Source organism: Astatotilapia calliptera, unplaced genomic scaffold (genome assembly GCF_900246225.1).
Source record: "Astatotilapia calliptera unplaced genomic scaffold, fAstCal1.2 U_scaffold_10, whole genome shotgun sequence".
Taxonomy (NCBI): domain Eukaryota; kingdom Metazoa; phylum Chordata; class Actinopteri; order Cichliformes; family Cichlidae; genus Astatotilapia; species Astatotilapia calliptera.
In genome coordinates this window covers 14,755-38,606 of record NW_020535619.1, presented here as the reverse complement: position 1 = coordinate 38,606, position 23,852 = coordinate 14,755, and the positions used below count along the sequence as shown (strand labels likewise).

Sequence of the window (23,852 nt, the reverse complement as noted above, 5' to 3'; positions counted from 1 at the left end):
ACTCGGCGCCGCCAACTCCTTCAAAACAACCGCCAGAGGAGAAAAGAACAAAATCTTCAGAGAAGGAAGACGATATCTCCAATAAAACTATTTTTGAAGCCATTATGGGACTTGACAAAAAATTTGAAGCACAACTGGAGGATATCAAGGAACAAAACAGACAAAGTGCAGCTATGGTTGCCAGCTTGGCTAAGGCTGTAGAGTTTAATGCTGCAGAGATAGTTGATTGCAAACTGAAAGTTGTTAAACTGGCAAATGCGAATGAACAGCTGCTTAAAGACAATGAAGACTTGAAAAGAAGAGTGAGAGAACAGGAGCGCTACCGAATGAGGTGGTGCCTAAAACTGAAAGGGATGAAGGAAGACAAAGATGAAAACATTAGAGTGAAGGTTTTGCAAACGCTTCAGAAGATTGCCCCTGACTTGAACTTAGAAGAGGCCGTTGATATTGTCCACCGTTTAGGGAAATGAGTTGATGGCAGAAACAGAAACATCATTATTCTATTCACACAGAGGTGAATTAAAGAAGAGTTGTGGAGGCGCACCAAAGACTCTTCAACCTGCAAGCAAGAAGGCATCAGTTTCGCAGAGATGTTGCCGCAGGAGGACATACAAGATCGACAGCGCCTATGGCCTCTGGTGGAGGAAGCAAGACGTGTGGGTAAACGAGCCTACTTTCGTGGTCCACATGCCTTCATTGATGGACGCAAAGTTGAGGAAAGACAGGAGAACTAAAAATGACAAAAACTGAAATAGTGGAAACTTGTTCGCGGTCTAAGGAGCTCAGCATTTAGTACTTTTTTTCCTTCTTTTTCTCACGTGGTGAGTGATATTCTGTCTATAGTTCATGTTGAATGTTAACATTTGTTTTGGTTCTTTAAATGTTAGGGGTTTAAGAGAATCTGTTAAAAGAAAAGCCTTATTGTTGTACTGCAAAAGTAAAAAATCAAACTGTATTTTTCTACAAGAGACTCATTCATCTGATAGTGATGTATCTTTTTGGTCAAACCAATGGGGTAGCAAAATCCTGTTTAGCCATGGCTCAACGAGGTCGGGGGGTGTAGCAATTTTATTCAATAACTTTCCCGGGGATCTTGTACTACAACGGACTGACTTGAATGGTCATTGGTTGATTGCTGTAATGAGAGTTGAAAGTTTGTTTTTCATTTTAGTCAACGTTTATGGATATAATAATGAAAGTCAGAATAAAATTATGTTAGAAGATATAACTTCAAATATTTTTGAACTTAAAGATCGATACCCTACAGAATACATTTTAATGGGTGGTGATTGGAACATGACTCCTGATGAATGGACTGATAGATGGCCCTCAAGGACAGGTAGACCACAAAAAAATAACCTAATTATAGATTTTTTGATAAATAACAACTTGACAGATATTTGGAGAGTAAGAAATCCAGGATTTAAGAGCTTTTCTTGGTTTAAACCAAATGGAGCTTGTAAATCTAGAATAGACTATTGGCTAGGAAGTGACATCATTCTTAGGCACACTGTAAAAGTTGTGATGTCAAATGCACCTCTATCTGATCATTGCTTTATTGAACTGTGCTTAGAATCGGAAATTAGACAATCAAATAAAAGAACTTATTGGAAGTTCAATGCCAAACTTTTACAAAATGAAGACTACTGCGACATAGTCAGAAAAATTATAAAAGATATTATGGCTGATCATCTAATTGTAGGCTATACCAGTAAATGGGAATTCATTAAATTCAAAATTAGAGAATTTAGTATTCAATTCAGTAAAACCATAAGTCAAAAGCAAAGAGAATATGAATGTAAATTATTCCAAGAAATTACTTATTGCTGTAGTAAAGATGATCTAAATACCCAAGAAAGGAGTAAACTTATGGAGTTGCAAACTAAATTAGATCAGCTCTACCTAAATAAAGCAGAAGGAGCTTTTATGCGTTCACGGGCCAAGTGGATTGAGGAGGGGGAAAGAAATTCTTCATATTTTTTTAATTTAGAAAAGAGCAGACAGAAAAGAAATTTTATATCTTCTCTGTTAATTGATGGCATTGAATGTGACGACCCTAAAATTTTGGAGAATGAAATTTATACATTCTATTCCAATTTATACTCCTCACAGTTCTCCCAAGCAGATTGTGATGTCTTTTTTGATCAAATAGATAATCTGATCCCTAAAATTGATGAATCATTTAAGGAATTATGTGAATCTGACTTCAGAATTGAAGAGTTAGATGCATCTGTTAAGAAAATGGCACTTAATAAATCCCCTGGTCCAGATGGGCTTACAGTTAATTTCTTCCAATTTTTTTGGGAAGACTTACGGGAAATTTTATTCAAAGCTATACTGGCCAGTATTGAAAAGGGAGAATTGATGTCTAGCATGAAACAAGGATTAATTACATTAATTCCTAAACCAAACAAAGATAAACGACAATTGGATAACTTAAGGCCCATAACTTTATTAAATACAGATTATAAAATTTTCTCTAGCTCAGTTGCAACAAGGCTCAAACAAGGGGTTTCAAGTATAATTAGTGAGACACAATCAGGGTTTTTGAAAGACAGGAACATTCATAATAATATCAGATTGGTTTTAGACTTACTGGACTACAATGATCTAATTAGTGATGACAGTTTTATTCTTTTCTTGGACTTTTATAAAGCTTTCGATTCAGTAGAACATCCTTTTATTTTAGAAACACTAACTCGATTTGGATTTGGGGATAAATTTAGGAAGATAATACACTGAACAAAAATATAAACGCAACACTTTTGTTTTTGCTCCCATTCCCCATGGGATGGACGTAGAGACCTAAAATTCATTCCAGATACACAATATAACCATCCCTCCCAAACAGTGGTCACAAATCAGTCCAAATGTGTGGTAGTGGGCACATCTGCTATATTGAGATAATCCATCCCACCTCACAGGTGTGCCACATCAGGATGCTGATCTGACATCATGAGTAGTGCACAGGTGTACCTCAGACTGCCCACAACAAAAGGCCACCCTGGAATGTACAGTTTTGTCTCACAGCAAAATGCCACAGATGCCACAAGCAATGAGGGAGCGTGCAATTGGCATGCTGACAGCAGGAATGTCAACCAGATCTGTCGCCCGTTCATTGAATGTTCATTTCTCAACCATAAGCCGTCTCCACAGGCGTTTCAGAGAATATGGCAGCACATCCAACCAGCCTCACAACCGCAGACCTCGTGTAACCACACCAGCCCAGGACCTCCACATCCAGCAGGTTCACCTCCAAGATCGTCTGAGACCAGCCACCCAGACAGCTGCTGGAACAATTGGTTTGCACAACCAAACAATTTCTGCACAAACTGTCAGAAACCGTCTCAGGGACGCTCAACTGCATGCCCGTCGTCCTCATCGGGGTCTTGACCTGACTCCAGCTCGTCGCCGTAACAGACTTGTGTGGGCAAATGCTCACATTCGATGGCGTCTGGCACGTTGGAGAGGTGTGCGCTTCACGGATGAATCATGGTTCACATTGTTCAGGGCAGATGGCAGCTGAGAATGTCCCAGTTCTTGCATGGCCAGCATACTCACCGGACATGTCACCCACTGAGCATGTTCGGGATGTGCTTGACCGGCGTATACGACAGCGTGTACCAGTTCCCACGAATATCCAACAACCTCGCACAGCCATTGAAGTGGAGTGGACCAACATTCCACAGGCCACAATTGACAATCTGATAGACTCCATGCGACGATGTGTTGCACTGCATGAGGCAAATGGTGGTCACACCAGATACTGACCGGTTCTGGGTCCCCAGACCCCCAATAGCGCAAAAAACTGCACATTCCAGGGTGGCCTTTTGTTGTGGGCAGTCTGAGGTACACCTGTGCACTACTCATGATGTCAGATCAGCATCCTGATGTGGCACACCTGTGAGGTGGGATGGATTATCTTAATATAGCAGATGTGCCCACTACCACACATTTGGACTGATTTGTGACCACTGTTTGGGAGGGATGGTTATATTGTGTATCTGGAATGAATTTTAGGTCTCTACGTCCAACCCATGGGGAATGGGAGCAGTAACAAAAGTGTTGCGTTTATATTTTTGTTCAGTGTAGCTATACTGTATAATGATATAAATAGCTCTGTGTCATTAGGCTATGGCACTGGTAAAAGGTTTAGCGTTAAAAGAGGAATTAGGCAAGGGTGTGGAAGCTCTCCGTTGTTGTTCATAATGGTTGTGGAGATGGTCGCAATTCTAATTAAAAACAGCAGCGTTGTTGGAATTGAGATTATGGATAATCTTTTAATAATTAGTCAACTTGCAGATGACACTACTCTTTTCTTAAAAAACGAACATCAGATCCCCCTGGTAAAACAAATAATCGCTACATTCTCAAAAGCTTCAGGCTTAAAGTTAAATTTAAATAAATGTGAATTATTGGCATTAAAAGAGTGTAATTCACAATTACTGTACGATATAAAGGTGAAGAAGGAGGTAAAATATTTGGGCATCACAATTTCAAAAGATCACAAAGTCTTAGAAAAAGTAAATATTTTAGATAATGTTGACAAATGTAAGACAATCTTAAATAAATGGTTACAGAGAGACATCACAAATTTTGGAAGAATATTATTAACCAAAATGGATAGTTTATCTAGATTTATATATCCAGCTTACTCTTTATCAATATCGAATAAAGTTATTAAGACAATTAATGGCTTGAATTTTAATTTTTTTTGGAGGAATAAGTGCCATTATATATCTAAAGATGATTTGGTTAAACCATACATTGAAGGCGGTGGAAACGCAATTGATTTTGATGTAATGAATGGTGTTTTGAAACTTAAATGGTTAAAATCCTTCCTAAATAATCCACACTCCATTTGGTTTTTTATACCAAATAAGGTCTTCAACACACTGGGGGGTATTGACTTTCTCCTAAAGTGTGACTTTGAAATTACTAAGCTACCTGCTAAACTCTCTGAATTCCATAAACAGGTCCTTCTTTATTGGAAAATGTTATTTAAACATAATTTCACTCCACATAATAGCCCAATTTGGAACAATAGATATATGCTGATAAACAGAAAATCTATTTTTATTCAAGATTGGTTATCAAAAGGTGTTTGGGCAATTGCCCATTTTGTAGATGAGGAAGGACATGTTCTAGGACATCAAGATTTTTGCCAGAAGTTTAATATCCAATGTTCTAAAAGTAAATTTAATCGGGTTATAAAATCCATTCCATTGTCACTTAAAAACATAGTTGTAAATGATATAATATATTCTGACATCTCCCCCAAATTAAGGCAATTATATATAGATGGTATTCGATTTTGTGATGTTAATTGCAACAATAAGTTTCTTAGATCTTCATTAAGGAGTCTTTATTCTTCAAATTTACTTAGACGTAATTACATATTAAAAGATTTCCAAAGGAAAGAAATTGAAAAAATAAGAACTGATTATATCACCTTCCCTATCCCTCCTAAAGGGAAAGAAGTCCAATTTAAAATCTTGAATAAAATTTACCCGACAAATAGACTCCTTAGTGATAGATTCAAAATAGAAACAGGTAATTGTGCATTTTGTGAAACAGAAGAGGAGGATTTGGATCATCTATTCTTTTTGTGCAATTTTATACAAATATTTTGGTTGGATTTTCATACCTGGCTTTATTCCAAGGGGATTCAAATTACCCCATTTACCCTAAATATGATAATGTTTGGAGTGTTTTTGAAAGAAAAGAAAGCTAATTATGGTGTTAATGTGTTATTAATCTTGTGCAAGCATTTTATACATAAATGTCGTTTTTTTAAGACTAAACCAACACTAGCTTACTGGAAAAACGACTTAAACCTGTTGGTTAAATCTTTGACTTTAGTTAAGAAGAAAAAGGCTGCTTCTTTTATTTCCTTTATAGAAGATTTTGATTTAGTGAGTTAATAATTTGTTGAATTATGTGACCCCATCTTTGTATTTTATTTTCACTATGCATGAAAGTTCCTAATATGTAAGAAAGGTCTATTCTCTGAATCTGTAATATATGGTGCATTTTGTTTGTATGTTTATATTACTAATAAAAAAAATAAAAATAAAAAAAATAAATATATATATATTAGGGGTGCAACGATACACAAAATTCACAGTTCGGTTCGATACTTTGGTGTCACGGTTCGATATTTTTTCGATACAAAAAAAATGTTCATGCCTTTTTAATTTGTCATTTATTAAAATTATAAATATATATTTTAACACAAAAGTACAGTTTTTAAATTTAACCCTAACCCTTGTGCGTGTTGTTTTTTAGCTCGTCATATTGCAGCCACAGAAATTCTTTTGTCCATGAAACCATAAAGCTGCACTTTCTTTTTGCCTTATAGTCTGATTTGTCATAACTTCTCCGTTTTGTGGTAAGCTTTTCTTTGGCTGTCACTTCTTCACCCTGACCTGTCTTATTTGGCTCAGCAGAACTAAAATATATATCCTGCTGCTTTTACACGCGCACTCACATAAGCTCAGCGATTCTCTGCGCGATCAACCTCTCACATGTTTAAGCTGCGGGAGATTTCACTTGTCATGTTTGCATAGTAAGCTAACAATTAATAAGACGATGTCAGAGGAATTGGTGCACAAATTATCATCACTCACAGATCAGTGCTGTCGCTCTCTATACACAGTTCGCGCGATTGCAAAGTGAAAGCAAAAAAAACAAGCGCAAATTCAAACACGATTTCAATATGTCACATATTGACAGTGGCTCACCCAATGACATAATTACCCAGCTACATTTCTGAAAGAATGCAAAAGCATTGACATATATTTTTCCTTCCTACAATAGCCCGACAGGCAGGGCAGAGATAGCCCCGGGACATCGGGCTAGCGATATTGCGAGCCCTGTATCTGATTGAGGAATCACTCATCTTTGGAAAAGAGAGTTTATTACAGAGAAATGTCTCTTTCCAAAATAAAAGCTATACTATCCGCTTCTTCTGGGCTATATTCTCAGCAGCATATTAAACATATCAGGTCTCCATAAGGAGAATCCTGTGCTAACAGCTGTCTAAATGACTCGGCTAAAGTTTGTAGCATGCATGCTTGTTTTTTGTCTTTGCACTAGGATGATGTCGGTGTAAATGTGCAGTCATATTCGTTGTGTTCCCACTAGTGCTTTCAGGTTAATCTCGTTGAAATAACCTTAACGCCACAACACGGCAAATCTCCATTAACGAGCTACCCTATACAGAGGGGCTAGACGGCCAACACGTTAACGAGCTAACTGCGCTAACACACTAGCTCCCACCCATGTAATTGAGCATTGCATGGCACATCCAACATACTGTTTTACTTTAGTCCATGACTCGCTTACCTTCAGGGTCATACGTCACATGAAAACCAAAATAATTCCAAACGCCAGATCTGAATGAGGGTGGGGAGGTCCACTTCTGTCTCGCTAGCTTGCCCTGCGCTCTTCCTTCTGACCATGCTGTCTGTGTTGAGTGCTCAGTGAATCTGCGTTCGACTACTCTGCCTAGGCTGCACTCTCGAGCCTAGGCGGAGTAGTCAAATGCAGATTCACTGAGCGCTCAACACAGACAGCATCGTCAGAAGGAAAGTTGATAAAATAAATTACAAATTTTGTATTGTTCTTTTTTTTTTCCTCCCCTTTGGTTTTCTTTCTTTCTCTCCCCCTCTTTCTTTCATTCTTTCCCCCTGTCCTATCCCACAGTCATGTCTGTCCCGTTTGCAACTGAAAATAAAATAAATTCATAATTATAATAAAGGTCAATCAAATGGACCAATATGATGATCCACTTAAAATAAATCCTCTTGGCATCTTTCTTGGCCTCAAGACAACAATTCTGATGGCTATAGATCCAAACGGGACACAAAAAAAAAAAAAAAAAAAAAAAAATTGAAAAAAATTTGTATTGTTCGATACATATGCGTACCGAACCGAAAGCACTGTATCGAACGGTTCAATATCGATACGAATATCGTTGCACCCCTAATATATATATATATATATATCGCTCTATCGCGATAGCGCATGTTGATGATGTCATCAAGCTGTGCCTTTTTTGGTCTAAAGCATTGCAGCGGCTACGCTGGTCGTGTCCAAATTCATGGGCTGCATCCTCCTGAGGACCCAGCCTTCGCGGTCTACGTGGGCCGGGTCCTCAGAAGGTCGAGTAGGCCGGAAGTAAACGGCCGTGAAATTGGACGGTCTAGCCTTCAGATTAGCGTCACCGCTGTCTCGGTGGAGTTTAATAAACTCAGCCGTCTGCTCCTTGCTATCTAAAATATAACAGGACACTGGCGTAAATTCTCGACTGTCTCATACTTCTGTTTAATCAGTTTTCTGTTTCACGTTTAGTCAGCTGTGTAAAAACCAAGGAGGAACCCACCCGGGGGATTAATAAAGTTTTATTTTATCTAATCTAATCTAATAACTTTAATCTTAGCCAAACCGATTTACTCACGAAGAAACAAAACACTGAAAAAAAGCCCAACAATAAAATTTTTAGGTTGTCTAAGTGACTTATACATTACGTTTAAATCGAGCAGCGATAGTCCGCGGTGATCTGAAAATGATGTGCCGGGAGTTGTGCCGTTCTCGGCTAGCTGGGTAGCAGACGTCTCCGAAAACGTCGAAGCACTTTTGCAAATATGCGATACCTTGATAAACCGAGCAGATATTTGACGTTTACACAGCTACTTTCTCGCATGAAAATATGTTAAAAGTTTATTTTGTGACACAGAAAGATTAGTATGAGTAATTTTAAAACTTAGTAGCGGCCGCCATTGTTGGAAACTGGAGTTTGGCTGGGCCGCGCTATGAATTCTGGGATATGGTAGGCCACGAAGGACACACCCGACCCATCCTTCAAATTCGGGGAAAAGGAGGACGCATTTGTCGGCTGCATTCGGAGGAGTCTACGAATTTGGACAGCCTTCGGCGCGTCGCTGTGACGTAATCGGTCTACAAATGCGGCCTCAGGAGGATGCAGCCCATGAATTTGGACACGACCAACCATTATCCTCTTCAAATTATGGCGGGCGACAGTCATAACAAAGAGATAAAGCACTTTTGAAATACGGGGAAAGCCAAAAACTGCACTTCCTCCACTTCCGTAACATTGATTCATTAATGTTGAATTCTCTCGCAGCTGCTCTATTCCCATGTTGTTGCAGTATATTAATCAGAATCAGAATCAGAATACTTTATTGATCCCTGGGGGAAATTATTTTTTGTTACAGTGCTCCATTTTAAACCAACATTAAGACAAGACAGACAGGCAGGCAGGAATGATTTCCTGTGTCGTTCAGTGGTGCTTTTCGGTAATCTCAGTCTCTCACTGAACGTGCTCCTGTGACTGACCAGCATGTCATGGAGTGGGTCGGAGGTGTTATCCAACATTGTCTTTATCTTGGACAGCATCCGCCTCTCCGACACCACCTTGAGGGAGTCCAGCTCCATCCCCACAACATTGCTGGCCTTACGGATTAGTTTATTAAGTCTGTTGGCATCTGCGACCCTCAGCCTGCTCCCCCAGCATGCAACAGCATAGAGGATCGCACTGGCCACAACAGACTCATAGAAAATCCTCAGCATTTTCTGGCAGATGTTGAAGGACCTCAGTCGCCTCAAAAAATAGAGACGACTCTGGCCCTTCCTGTAAAGTGCTGTGGTGTTTTTAGCCCAGTCCAGTTTATTGTCAATGTGTACTCCAAGGTATTTATAGTCCTCCACAATGTCAACACTGACCCCCTGGATTGAAACAGGGGTCAAGTGTTTCCTGGTCTTCCTGAAGTCCACGATCAGTTCCTTGGTCTTTGCCACGTTGAGCTGCAGATGATTCTGCTCACACCACGTGACAAAGGAGTCGACCACAGCCCGGTACTCTGTCTCATCATCCCTGCTGATGCATCCAACCACCGCAGAGTCATCAGAAAACTTCTGAAGATGGAGGTCTCTGTGCAGTGGCTGAAGTCTGTGGTGTAGAGGGTGAAGAGGAAGGGGGAGAGGACAGTCCCCTGTGGTACCCCTGTGTTGCTGATCACCTTGTCAGACACACACTGTGGGAGACGTACATATTGTGGTCTTCCTGTCAGGTAATCAACAATCCAGGACACCAGAGAAGCATCCACCTGCATCGCTGCTAACTTATCACCCAGGAGGGTCGGCCTGATGGTGTTGAAAGCACTGGAAAAGTCAAAAAACATGACCCTCACAGTGCTCGCCGGCTGGTCCAGATGGGTGTAGACACGATTGAGCAGGTAGATGATGGCGTCCTCAGTTCCGAGACGAATCATAACTAACCTCGTATTGTGGATGGATGATTTCAGTTGTTCTCCTGACTGAAGTTTGGCCCGTGTACAGCATCCTGCTATGCGATTGCATTTGTCCTTGACCACCAGAATCCCTCACGTTAACTTTTATCGAGTGGAAAAAAAGTTGGCGTTCATCCTCCAGCTTCACTGTGCTAATGTTATGCTAACATAGCTGTGTCGCTAGCAATCACGTAGCACAACATTATATACCAGGTAGTCCAACTTCAGTAACCCTGCAAACGCCACTGCTGTTTAGTTTTCTGTCTTCATTTATGTTGGAAGTGGTAGCAGAGCTGTTTGAATTAGTTTCAAAAATCTCAGTCAGAACATGGTATGAAATGTTTAGGTGTAAACTAGCGCGCTAACTTCCTGTTAACTTCTAACTCCGTTAAATTTAATAAATTCTGTTTTCATGGATATTAAACTTAATTGTTACATCTGCTAAAGCAGCAACGCTGATGATTTTATTAAAGATGAAAGAATTTAGACCGTTTTTAACTCTCAGTGTTCGTTTGACTTTGGGACCTGAAGCTGTCGGAGTTTTGGACCCAGATTACTCCGTGAAGCTCCTCACCACGGCAGCCGTAATGCTCTGACGATCCATCAAGCAGTGCGGCTTACCAAAGTTGTGCTAAAACATTTTTAACAGATTTCTGCAGCCAAAATCGGTTCGAGGTCACGAAGCACAACCAGAATTCATACATAAGACACACTCTTGATTTTTGAGAAAATTAAAGGATTGTAAGTCCTTATAGTGTGGAAAATATGTTATACAGAAGAAAAGAATATATCGCGATATATATCGTTACCGCACATGCTTCAAATTATACCGCGATATGGATTTTAGGCCATATTGCCCAGCCCTAACTCCCAATTTATTTACAACATTTGAAACATACAGTGTAGCTCCGTCAAAACACTCCAAGGCCAAGTGAAAGTGCTGAGAGGGAAAAGATCATGATTAATGATTTATTTAAACTCATAACTGGGTGCAGCAGCTGAGCTTTGACCTGTGAGCTTCAGCCTCTTTGCTGAGTGTTTAATGCTCATCTATTGAAGCCTGCAGACACACCCACACACCATCTGATTCGTTCTCAGGGTTGTTTTCTGTGTGTTGGAGTTGGAGCAGAAACCTGCTGCAGGTTAATTATTGATCAAATTAATATCACAAAAGGTGCAGCAGCTGACCTTTGACCTGTGAGCTTCAGAGTCTTTGCTGGTGTGAAGTGTTTAATGTGACGCAGCCTGCAGACACAGACGACTGCTGACAGAGAAGAAGCAGAGGATTTTCTCTGTTTCTACACAGACCTGGTCCAGACAGCAGAGAGCTACAGAGTGAAGACGTTCATTGGAAGAAGCTGAGTAAGTTCAACGTCCTCTTTGAATCCTGGATCAGGAAGTGAATATTTGGTGTTTAAATAAGGTTTCTGTCTTTGACTCAGTCTGCTGTCACTTTGTTTCAGAGAGAAAAGGAGATTTTAGATTAACTGGTGTTCCTGCTGCTCTAGCATTAAAGGACAGTATAGGTGACCGCGCTGATGCCTGTTTATAATTTCACCAAAGCTAATAAACTGTTGGCTAAATTTTCTTGTTTTTAGATGTAAACAGAGGTGAGAGGAGGAGATAATAAGGATTAAATATTATGCTGAATAACTAAATTCTGCTAGTCTGTGACGTAACTCCCAGCAGCATCGCCTCATTTCTTTGACCTTTAACATGAGTTAGCTTAGCTAGCAGAGCAGCTATCTCTGCTGTCTGTCATGTGACCGAGTCAAGTGTGTGTAGTAGACTTGTTAGCATAGCTAGCAGGCTGACAGAGGCTAGCAAACTGTGTGAACACTTTGTAAGAGGTGAGCAGTGAAGGATAAGGAGCTCCTCCAAATGCTGATAATGCACTTAACCTGAATTTTCTGCTTGTTACATTATATGTGATGTTCAGTCAAAAACAATTACTTAAATTAACATTATTATTAGTATTATTATTATTCATAACATGGCTCCCTACTGTAGTGGTTTGAACAACTGATCTGTGGTTATTGTGTCCCTGCAAATTCAACAATGCGCCTCAATGCAAAGCATCAAATAAACATTTTTATTATCAAGTCATTCGACCTACTGGTTGAATCACCGTAGCTCTGACAGTGAAGCACACTCATTTTTATTGGTAGTCACCTTGTGAGCAATGTTCCCTCTAAGCTGCGCACGTGCGCAATTCAACCTGCCAACACGGACGATGATGCAGTTCTACACTGCAATCATCGAGTCCATCCTCACCTCCTCCATCACCGTGTGGTACGCTGGAGCCACTATCAGGGACAAACAGAGACTGCAGCGTGTTGTGCGCTCTGCTGAGAAGGTGATTGGCTGCAGACTCCCATCTCTGCAGGACCTGTACACCTCCAGGACACTGGGGCGTGCAGCTCGGATCTCAGCTGACCCTTCTCACCCTGGACACAGTCTGTTTGACCTGCTCCCCTCAGGCAGGAGGCTTCGGTCCATTCGCACCAGAACCTCTCGCCATAAGAACAGTTTCTTCCCCTCTGCTGTTGGACACATGAACAATAACCGTATGACTGTCCCCGCCACAAACACAGGACCCTACGCTGTGTCACTGCATCATTCCATGTTTGGCACTGATCACCACCTGCACTCATGTATATATCTTTCTACGCAGCACTCTTAATTCTTATTCTCATGTATATATCTCATGTATATCTCATGCACATATCTTTCTACGTAGCACTTTTAATTCTTATTCCTACTTTTATTTTTTTCATGTCTATTTAAGCGCAATTTATGACACTATGTTTGCACTGAAGCACCGCAGCAATTTCCTAATGTTGTAAACCTGCTCAACATTTGGCAATAAACCCCTTTCTGATTCTGATTCTGATTCTGAATTGCGCACTGTTGGCACGGTCTCTGCGCAGAGAAAATCTGTGTTGCGCACACAAAAAGAATTCTAACCTGAATTGAAATTAAAGTAAACCAATCAAAACATGGCATTTAGTTGTTAAGAAACGGAGTGACGGCGGTGTTTTGAGATGTGAGAGATTTGAGACGTTTAGAGCAAATCTTGTGTAGTTAGTGTGTAGTTAGTGTGTAGTTAGTGTGTAGTGTAGTCAATAGTGTTGTTGTGTGTGTCAGAACAATGAGGCGACTGCTGAGTGTTACAGGTGTTACAGCAGTGATACATCTGCTGCTGTCAGGCCTGCAGGTATCAGGCTGTTGTTCTCCTTCATCTCATAGAGGACAGGAATTATTTTTTGGAGCGGCACAAATAATTTGTGTGGCATCAGATTTGATGCAGAACAGCTGATTGTTCTGTAAATAGTTTGAAATGTTTATTTTAAAAAAAACACCTTGGCTGCATTTTTAGGTAAACAGCTGCAAAAAACTTTGTTTGCATAACTCAGTTACTTTTTTGAAGAAGTAACTATATAATTAACTGCCCAACTGTCAGGGGTTTTGACATTTATTTTCACAAGTAAGAGAAAATAAGACACTTGCAGACCAAATCAGAGAGTTTTAAGACATGCGCATGGGTGTGTGCCTCTCAGCAAAATCACACACACAGAATGCATGTCTTGTTCCTTTATTTATAGGGTAAGAAACTGATTACATAGTACTTCCTCTTTTCAGTTACAGGAGGAGAGTTCAGGCATTATCTCAACCTGTCTGACCTTTCAGACTGGGGTAAAGAATACAGAAGTTTATCATGCTTATCTGACATCACAGATACTAAAAAAGAATACATTGCGTTTGTGTTAACAAATAGACTCAGTTACGTGAAAATATATGAACACTAGAAAATAAAACACACTTGATTATATTGTATTTGAATATAAAGCACATTTGATTATACTTGATCATATTGCATAATAAAAATCCTCTATCATTCCCTCCTGTTGTTAATATTTTTCACAGGTTTAATCAATGCATAGTCACTTGTTAGTCACATTTTCAACTTGCATGTCATTTGGTGAAAACATACATGATCATCAGTTAAAATTCATCTTCTTCAAGTTCAATCTCTGCTTGTGGTTCGTATTGGGGTAGGGAGACATATGCTAGTAGTTTTGTGGTGAACATATTGTTTACCATTCTGTGGACACAGGGCAATATGCATGTTGAGAATAAGCAAAGGAGTATGAGAAGTACTCCAATGAGCATTAGTCCTTTAATAAGCAATGTCTTCCATGACCCACTAAGAAGCCATGTGAGCCAGTCCTCTTCACCAGTGATGTAGTCCTGTCGTTGAGCTTGACTCAGTTGTCGCAGCACGTCCAGTGCGTCAGTCATATTGTTGGAGTGCACATTATCAGGAATGTATGTGCAGCAAGTCGTGTTGAAGAGCACACATAAGCCTCCTTTCTCGGCTAGTATCACGTCCAATGCGACTCGGTGTTGCATTATTGTGATGCGCACTGCATCGATTTCTTCATTCTGAGCCTTGTTGATCTTTGTTGAAGCATTCAGAAACAGTCCAAAACGGTAGTCGAGTGTCTCTATCCTGAGCATGTTTTTGGCATTTCCTGCCCACGGGAATAGAGAAAGCATTACTTTTTGTCCTTTGGTCCATAGCTTGAATTCATCTGGCACGTCAGTTCCCCAGATCGAGTCGTGAGGTTGCACGTCTGTAGTGCTCCTCTTGCGTCTCGTCTGGTGTGGTTCCGCTGTAATTTTGAAGGTGTGGTCAGATACCAGAACAGGGGCGCAGAGTCCGGTGCTGTTTGGTGGTAGCATGAAATAGACTTTCTGCCCACACGCCCAGGCTGCGCCCTGCACCCAGTATGTACCTGTTGATGAGCCGTTGCCATCCCAGTCTGGTGCCGTCAGGATCATGGAGCAGTTTCCATTTTTTCATAATTTCTTCAGACCCTGGGGCGTACCTGTCTGGCCGGTTTCTCCTGTGAAGTTAAAACACACTGGGTGTTGTATGTCGGGTGGCAGGACAACTGAGAATGATTTCAGTTGTTTGTGGCTAACATTCATATGCACCCAGTGGGCTGCATTGCAGGTATAGTTTATATTTGGGTACCGTTGGGTGCAGTTTGTAATGTTGTAGATTAGAGCCTTCACACTCTGTGGGACTATGTATTGTGTTGTATCGTGGCATGTGTTGCTGTTTTGGTCCTTTATGGATCCGCCTATTACCATCACTGGATTTCCTGGTGTTGAGCAGTTTCCGGTAATGGCCTTGTCATATATGCATAGGGCTTCGGCCTTAGTTGGGGCCTTTCCATACACTGTGGCATGAAGTGCTGTTGTGGGCAGATGTGAGCAGACGTAGCAGTTTGTGGCATTGCCTTCTCCGTGCACTCTGTCATGGACATACCTGTACCATGCATTGTTCAGCCACGGGTGGTTGTGTTCTTTGTCTATCTCCTTCAGGTGTGAGTTGTCATACGACCATTTTTTCTGCAGGTGGTGCTGTGGGTCTTCGTCCTTCCAGGTGAACATCAGTAGGCTCACTAGGAGCGCTATGCCAGCTACTATGAGGACAAATTTCTTCATGGTGACCTAGTACACCTAAAACCTCTGGTGAGTGGACTACCAGCAAAGTGAAGAGGCGGGATATACCCAATCAGCCCTTCCTCCACCGGTAGATCACCTAGAGATCCAGGGGAACCGGCGTCTAAACGTCTGGATTGTCACTCACTTTTTTACAGTGACTTTTGGTGGATCCAGGACGGTCGTTCCGCAATTTTACAAGCTGTCGGTGTAGTAAGCAACACCTGGAAGGGCCCCTCCCACCTTGGAGCACTCCAGTTCTTTTGCTGGAGGACTTTAATCAGAATCCAATCACCGGGGTTCAACCTGCAAGAGACTGGAGATAGATTACTCGGCAGCTGATTATCCAATATCACCTCTTTATTCTCAAATAGTTTTTTTTTTTATCCATTCTGCCATCATTGTTTCTGTGATTGATTTATTAAGTATATGAATCATCCCACCTTATGACACGTGAGTTTACGAATGAGTCACTAAAACGGCGGTTTTATGCAAAGATTTTAGAAGCACTGGTTTGCCATTGCACATCATGAGATTATTTTTTAATTCTGCTCCATCTTTCAACCAAGATTTTTGTTCACCCAGTGATGCTGTCTTCTGTGCATCTGCTAGTATTTCTAGTGGTATTAAATCTATGGTTTTTGTTGTTAAGACATCAATGTGTTTTTCTGCAGCTGCTTTGGCTGCTTTGTCAGCAAAGTTATTTCCTTTAGTGATGTCTGTGTCATCCTTTTGATGAGCTGCACATTTGCATAGTGCTAGTTCCTTTGGCAACATTATCACTTCTAATAACTTTATTTTTTAGATTCAGAGCCATCTACAAAAACGCCTGTGAAGGTAGACTGTGGTATGCTGTATTTTTCATTATCAAAAGTAAATCCAAATAGATTCTGTGAATCTTGGTGTAGAGGAACAGAGAAAAATGCATTTGAGAGGTCAATCACCGAGAACCATTGTTCCTTTGGTGTTACTTGATTTAAAATGGTGTGTGGATTTGCAACCACTGGAGGTATTTGCTCTGTTACCTCATTTATTGCTCTTAGGTCATGAACTAGGCGATATTTTCCAGTATTGGCCTTTTTTACTGGAAAAATTGGTGTATTACACGTGGCTTTATTAGTTTTCACGAGAATACCTGCTTTCTGCATGTCTGCTATTACTGGCCTAATTCCTTCCTTTGCTTCTGCACTCAAAGGTTATTGTGGTTTCACAGGCCTTCTGGCCCTGATGCTGACCTAACTATCAGAGTGTCATTAGAGAATCTCATTTTCACTTGAGGCATTTTTAGATACCTTCTAGTTTTTCAAAGAATTCACACATCTTACATATTTCAAACTTTGAAGTTTTTTTGTTTTGTGTATATATATTTTTTTTCCTAAACTTTGCATTGTTCATAGCTCACAGTTCTAAAACTGGGTATTTGTAAATCATATGCATTTGTAAATCATATGCCTAATCACTATGTGTCACCGTAATCCACAAGTATTGGCACAAATTTGTTTCCAAACCAACAAAATAATCAAAAAAACAAAAACATACATGAGTCAGGACACAAAAAGACAAAGAAAAATGCTGTCAGAAACAAAGCAGAAGTGTCAGGGAAAAACTGAGCTCACAGACAGCTGCATGTGTGGGCTTTTAATAGCATGCAGCCTCTGCTCTAAAAAACAAATAAAACAAAGATAAAAAAAAATGTGTAACATGCTCATCAACTTAGCAGTGTCCACATATTTAATTCAGCTTCATAATCCTGTAGGTTTAGTTATTATCTACAGGGTTTGGCTTATTAGTTGTTATTATAGATGTGCTCTGTATCTCAGTAATATTTATCTAGGATAAATGACAGGTTTTCAAACAGGTTAAGTGCCTCTATGCACCTAATTGGTTCAAATATTGCCTTTATTTTCTTCATCTCATATGTCATTATACTGAGTTTGAGCAAACCTTAAGCTTGATGCAGACTACTTCATAACAATTGTCCATCTCACATCATACTGACTAGGATACTTCTTGTCAATATTAATTTTATATCATTATTAATATCATCATCTTTTTCTCTCTATATAGTAACAATAGTATATTACAATATTTTATTAGTGTATATCACTATACTACTACTGAGACAATTTAATAGTTAGGATCATCTTACTCAGCAAACAGATAATTTATAGTTCATCCAATCTGTACAATTTGCTTCATCTCTGAACAGGTTTGTGCCTACTTTTAGACTGGTCTTCTGTTTGCCTCATCTCAGATCCAACCTTCAGTCACATGCATTCTCTCTGTTGCATGTCGAACCAAGTAGTTTATTATTATATTTTATTTTGTATCCATCAAGGACGTGAATGAGCTGCAGTCTCACCCACCTCCAGGATGGAAACATTTATCTTTTCACACACTTTCCTTGGCTGAACAATGACACAGCCTTAATCTACCTTATGCATCTCTCTTTTTTTTTTATAGAAAAGGTCTTCATATGAATGATTTCCTTTTATTTATTTCATACAATCTGGGCATGATGGGTCATAAATGCACTGATTTTTGCAGCCACGGCCACTATCTCTATGTGACATAAAAAGGGGATCGGTTAGATGCTGTTTTGTCACATGACCTGAGGCTGATTTCACAATTATAGTGTTTTTTTGAGAATGTTACATTTGGGATTTCTACAGTTAAAACAGTTTTACAAGCTCCTGTGTCTCAAAACATTTTTTTTAACGGCACACCTTTCACATATATTACAACTGCTGGTTTGGCTTCTGACTTTTTTCCACATATAGCTCTTTTTGCAAAGCGGTTTTTAAAGCATTTATTAAATCAGGGGTGCATTTGCCTTGCCAAGCTGGACAATATATTTTATTTTGTATTTCTCCACCTTTTTGCACTGACTATTCCTGCATTTGAATAGTTTTTTTTTCTAACCACTCTTCATCTGCTGTTAATTTTACTTTAGTTTTAGAATTACCCATTTTGAACTAATTACGTCAGAACTGTGACACCTTCACTGGTACGAAGGAGTGGGACGGTTATCAATAACAGGCTTCTACTTTCCCGCTATTCGAGAGAGCGGTTATTGATTTTACGTGATGACGCACAACCGATTTCCCAGTCCAACCAGTTCGTGAGTGTACACAGGAAAACAACTTTAGGAGCGGTTCGACCACGTATTGGGTCGTAAATGACAACTCACTCCTCTTAGTTAACACAATTAGAGTGCGCTTTTATAATTTTTATTGAGATTTTCCGTATTTTTATTGTGCAACCTTCTACCTGTTCCGTTGCAGCTGCTTTCCCAAAGCAACCGGAACTTTTAATAGCGATTTCTCCAAGTCCCCTTATGGACTGAGAATTTCGCTCTTGGACTGAGATCTGTCGGCGCTCCCAGGTTTACACACTATTTTGATGGAAAATCCCAATATCAACGTATTTTAGCGCTTGGTGGAATGCAGTGTTTCATATTCACCTTACTGTGGCGCTGCGTTTTGAATTCGGTTCATCTGGTCCTGGCGCCGTGGGGCCTGTATAAGACGCTGACCAGAGATCGAATGGTCCCGGTTTTTCTCCTTTACTGTGCACAGGTTTTTTCCAGCGCAGGCAACACGACGTCAGGATCGATGAAGACCGTCTGTGGAAAACTAGACGTTAAAAATAAGAGTTAGTTATCCGCGCTCGAAGGACCAATTAAAATGTCAGGGGTTTTGACATTTATTTTCACAAGTAAGAGAAAATAAGACACTTGCAGACCAAATCAGAGAGTTTTAAGACATGCGCATGGGTGTGTGCCTCTCAGCAAAATCACACACACAGAATGCATGTCTTGTTCCTTTATTTATAGGGTAAGAAACTGATTACATAGTACTTCCTCTTTTCAGTTACAGGAGGAGAGTTCAGGCATTATCTCAACCTGTCTGACCTTTCAGACTGGGGTAAAGAATACAGAAGTTTATCATGCTTATCTGACATCACAGATACTAAAAAAGAATACATTGCGTTTGTGTTAACAAATAGACTCAGTTACGTGAAAATATATGAACACTAGAAAATAAAACACACTTGATTATATTGTATTTGAATATAAAGCACATTTGATTATACTTGATCATATTGCATAATAAAAATCCTCTATCACCAACATTGGTCATTATTTACTGTATGTTGCAGACAGAGTTACAGACTCTCTCCCAGACCACAGACTCATAATACAAGTCAGAGCTTTATAAAAAAAAAAGAAAGTTGTGTTTTCAAAATTGAAGTTCAAGTTTTTTTTTTCCTTCCAATAGTGTTAACATACTACACACGTCATGAACAAGATTTTTTAAATTTTCATTGTAAGTGGACTAAAGCAGTTAATTAAAAGTAGTCCATCAACTGAAAGGTTTAAAATGTTCACACGTGTTGGACTGACTGAAGCTTCCAGTCACAGTGACTCAGTGTGTGTCAGTGAATGCATCGTGTGTGCTTCAGGCTCCATCTAGTGGACTGATAGCAGAGCAGCTGATGGCAGCTTCCTCTGCCTCACACTGCTGTCTGACTGCATCCAGCTGACACTGAGATGAAGCAGGAAAGAAGCAGCTGATGTTTGGACAGCACACATGATGAAAGGAGGATTTCAGCTGATGTGCACATGAATGATTTGTGTTTCCTCTACAGGTAGAAAGTGTGTGTGAGCTGATGTGAATCATGTGACCTGGTTTCTAGGTTACATGACAGGTCAGAGGTCAGCGACTGTAACTCAGTTCCTCCTGTTAATGTGAACTCACTGAGTGTTTGTGGTTTACCTCTCAGACTGACTGAAGATGATGATGGAGGAAGAGGAGGACAGAGCAGAGTCTGCAGGGTCCAGCTGTCCGTCTGTGAGGAGTGACCGGTCCAAAGGTCAACAGCCAGACTTCAGTGGTGAACCTGGAGCAACGAGGTCAGAGAGCTGAACTCACTGAGTAACAGAAATAATTCTGCACTGACATTATAATCAGTGTTGACTCTGGTTGATTGTCTGACTGTGTTTGTGAGCTGAGAGGAAATGAAAATGAGTTTGTAACAAAAATCAGTTTTGTCCAGTTTTCCTGTAAAAAGCTGAACTCTAATCTAAGAGGATGTTACTGACAGGAAACAGCTGCATTATCTGCAGTCTGTGTGATCACAGCTGCTTCAATCATGTTTGTGTCTGCAGAGGTCAGAGGTCACAGTCTGCAGGGTCCAGCTGTCCGTCTGTGAGGAGTGACTGGTCCAAACCTCTAAATCCTCCAGGCTTCAGTGGTGAACCTGGAGCAACGAGGTCAGAGAGCTGTGATGACTCCTTTACATGTTTGTGTTTCCTGGATAAATATGACCTGAAACATCCTCAGATTGTTACAAAGATTCATTAAAAAGAAAAGAATGAAAGAGAAAAGATCCAAATGTTCGACTTGGTCATTTGCTGTTTGAGGACAGTGATGCTCATATCTGTGGGGAAAGTGTGACCTGAGTGGGTTCATGTTTGTCTTTAAAGAACAGAGCTGCTCTGATTCTCTTTGTGTCTGATCTGTTAAACAGTCTGAGAGGTCACACAGAGACCCAGCAGCTAAAGCCTGGATCATACTGGCTGCTGTTACTCCATCAGGACAACACTGAACCACAGTGGTGTGGATGTAGTGGATAAATCCCACCATACTGATGCTCAGAGTTAACCACAGGGAACAAAACCAGATGTTACCTTCAGATTGTGACCTTTGGAGTGGACGATGCAGATTTCAATAGAGAATAAATGTTGTTGTTTTTCAGCTGTGAAGAAAGAATCTAATTTTCTGAACTTAAGAATTTATGATGCTGGAAACAACATGGAGACTATAACACAACATTTCCACTGTGTTCATAGAATGAATGTAAAACTGTCAGACATTCATTAAATATGCAAAATGTCTACAGAAGCATCAGAGGGTCAGACGTGAAGCACTCAGTGATTTTGATCAAATGACTCATCAGTTATTGATCTGTACTACACTGATCTACCACGTTAGTAAAGCTGGTGTTCTGGTGGTGGAGGGAGACTCGGATCATGTTCTGGTTTTGGAGCAGTGATCTGCTGATGGTTCAGTTTGATGAGCTTCTTCAAAATCATCCCTGACATCACCACTGAAAGGACGTCCATGAAAACAGACTGAAAATTACTGATATGTTCACAATCTGAGAGTTTAAAACTTGACAGACTTGATTCAGATGAAGTTATTTGAGCAGAAACTCCTGGATCTTTATCCTGTGTTGATCTAATCCTTCATGGTTCCTCCACAGAGTGGACCAGCAGAGCTCAGAGGTTCCCAGTGGTCAGTCTGCCCAGCAGCATCAAACACAGCTGGACTCCATATTTATGGTCTGTACATGTACAACAACTACTGTTACATCTGTTCTGTTCACAGTCATCTCCATGCTGCTCTTTGTAGACCAGTGGATCGTCAGTGTGTCCAACATGGATCTGATGTTTGGCTCCATGATTTCAGTCTGATTGGCTCATTCATAAATATTCTGTTCCAGCTGCTGGAGGACAACATCATCACTTTTGTGAAGAACGAGCTGAAGAAGATCCAGAAGGTTCTGAGTCCAGGTTACCCAGAATGCTTAGAGAGTCAGAGGAGCAGCAGCAGAGAGGCATTTGTGAAGATCACAGTGGACTTCCTGAGGAGAATGAAGCAGGAGGAGCTGGCTGACCGTCTGCAGAGACGTAAGAGGATTTATCTAAAGATTTAAGCTGCTGGATAAATGAACATTTTCCAGAGATGGAAGATGGAGCAACATGTTTTAAAGATGAGTTCTTTTTGGAATTGAGTGTTTATTTTTCTTCTCATTCAGAGCTTCAAGCTGCAGTTTGTCATCGTAACCTTAAGTCTAAGCTGAAGAAGAAGTTCCAGTGTGTGTTTGAGGGCATCGCTAAAGCAGGAAACCCAACCCTCCTGAATCAGATCTACACAGAGCTCTACATCACAGAGGGAGGGACTGCAGAGGTCAATGATGAACATGAGGTCAGACAGATTGAAACAGCATCCAGGAAACCAGACAGACCAGAAACAACCATCAGACAAGAAGACATCTTTAAAGCCTCACCTGGAAGAGATGAACCAATCAGATCAGTGCTGACAAAGGGAGTGGCTGGCATTGGGAAAACAGTCTTAACACAGAAATACAGCCTGGACTGGGCTGAAGACAAAGCCAACCAGGACATCCAGTTCATATTTCCATTCACTTTCAGAGAGCTGAATGTGCTGAAAGAGGAAAAGTTCAGCTTGGTGGGACTTGTTCATCACTTCTTTACTGAAACCAAAGAAGCAGGAATCTGCAGCTTTGAAGACTTCCAGGTTGTGTTCATCTTTGATGGTCTGGATGAGTGTCGACTTCCTCTGGACTTCCACAAAACTACAATCCTAACTGACCCTAGAAAGTCCACCTCAGTGGATGTGCTGCTGATAAACCTCATCAGGGGGAAACTGCTTCCCTCTGCTCGCCTCTGGATAACCACACGACCTGCAGCAGCCAATCAGATCCCTCCTGACTGTGTTGGCATGGTGACAGAGGTCAGAGGGTTCACTGACCCACAGAAGGAGGAGTACTTCAGGAAGAGATTCAGAGATGAGGAGCAGGCCAGCAGGATCATCTCCCACATCAAGACATCACGAAGCCTCCACATCATGTGTCACATCCCAGTCTTCTGCTGGATCACTGCTACAGTTCTGGAGGATGTGCTGGAAACCAGAGAGGGAGGACAGCTGCCCAAGACCCTGACTGAGATGTACATCCACTTCCTGGTGGTTCAGGCCAAAGTGAAGAAGGTCAAGTATGATGGAGGAGCTGAGACAGATCCACACTGGAGTCCAGAGAGCAGGACGATGATGGAGTCACTGGGAAAACTGGCTTTTGATCAGCTGCAGAAAGGAAACCTGATCTTCTATGAATCAGACCTGACAGAGTGTGGCATCGATATCAGAGCAGCCTCAGTGTACTCAGGAGTGTTCACACAGATCTTTAAAGAGGAGAGAGGACTGTACCAGGACAAGGTGT

At 40.7% G+C, this 23,852-nt stretch overlaps 1 protein-coding gene and 1 long non-coding RNA gene across 2 annotated transcripts in view; both read left to right on the top strand.

Annotated features, from left to right (window-relative positions):
- LOC113017307 (NACHT, LRR and PYD domains-containing protein 12-like) overlaps window positions 1-23,852 on the top strand; it is a 113,765-nt gene that overhangs the window by 81,641 nt on the left and 8,272 nt on the right. The gene's annotated exons all lie outside the window — the stretch shown is intronic.
- LOC113017309 (uncharacterized) lies at window positions 20,476-21,743 on the top strand. The gene is made up of 2 exons (XR_003271440.1): window positions 20,476-20,742; window positions 20,998-21,743. It is a non-coding gene; the product is annotated as an uncharacterized LOC113017309 (long non-coding RNA).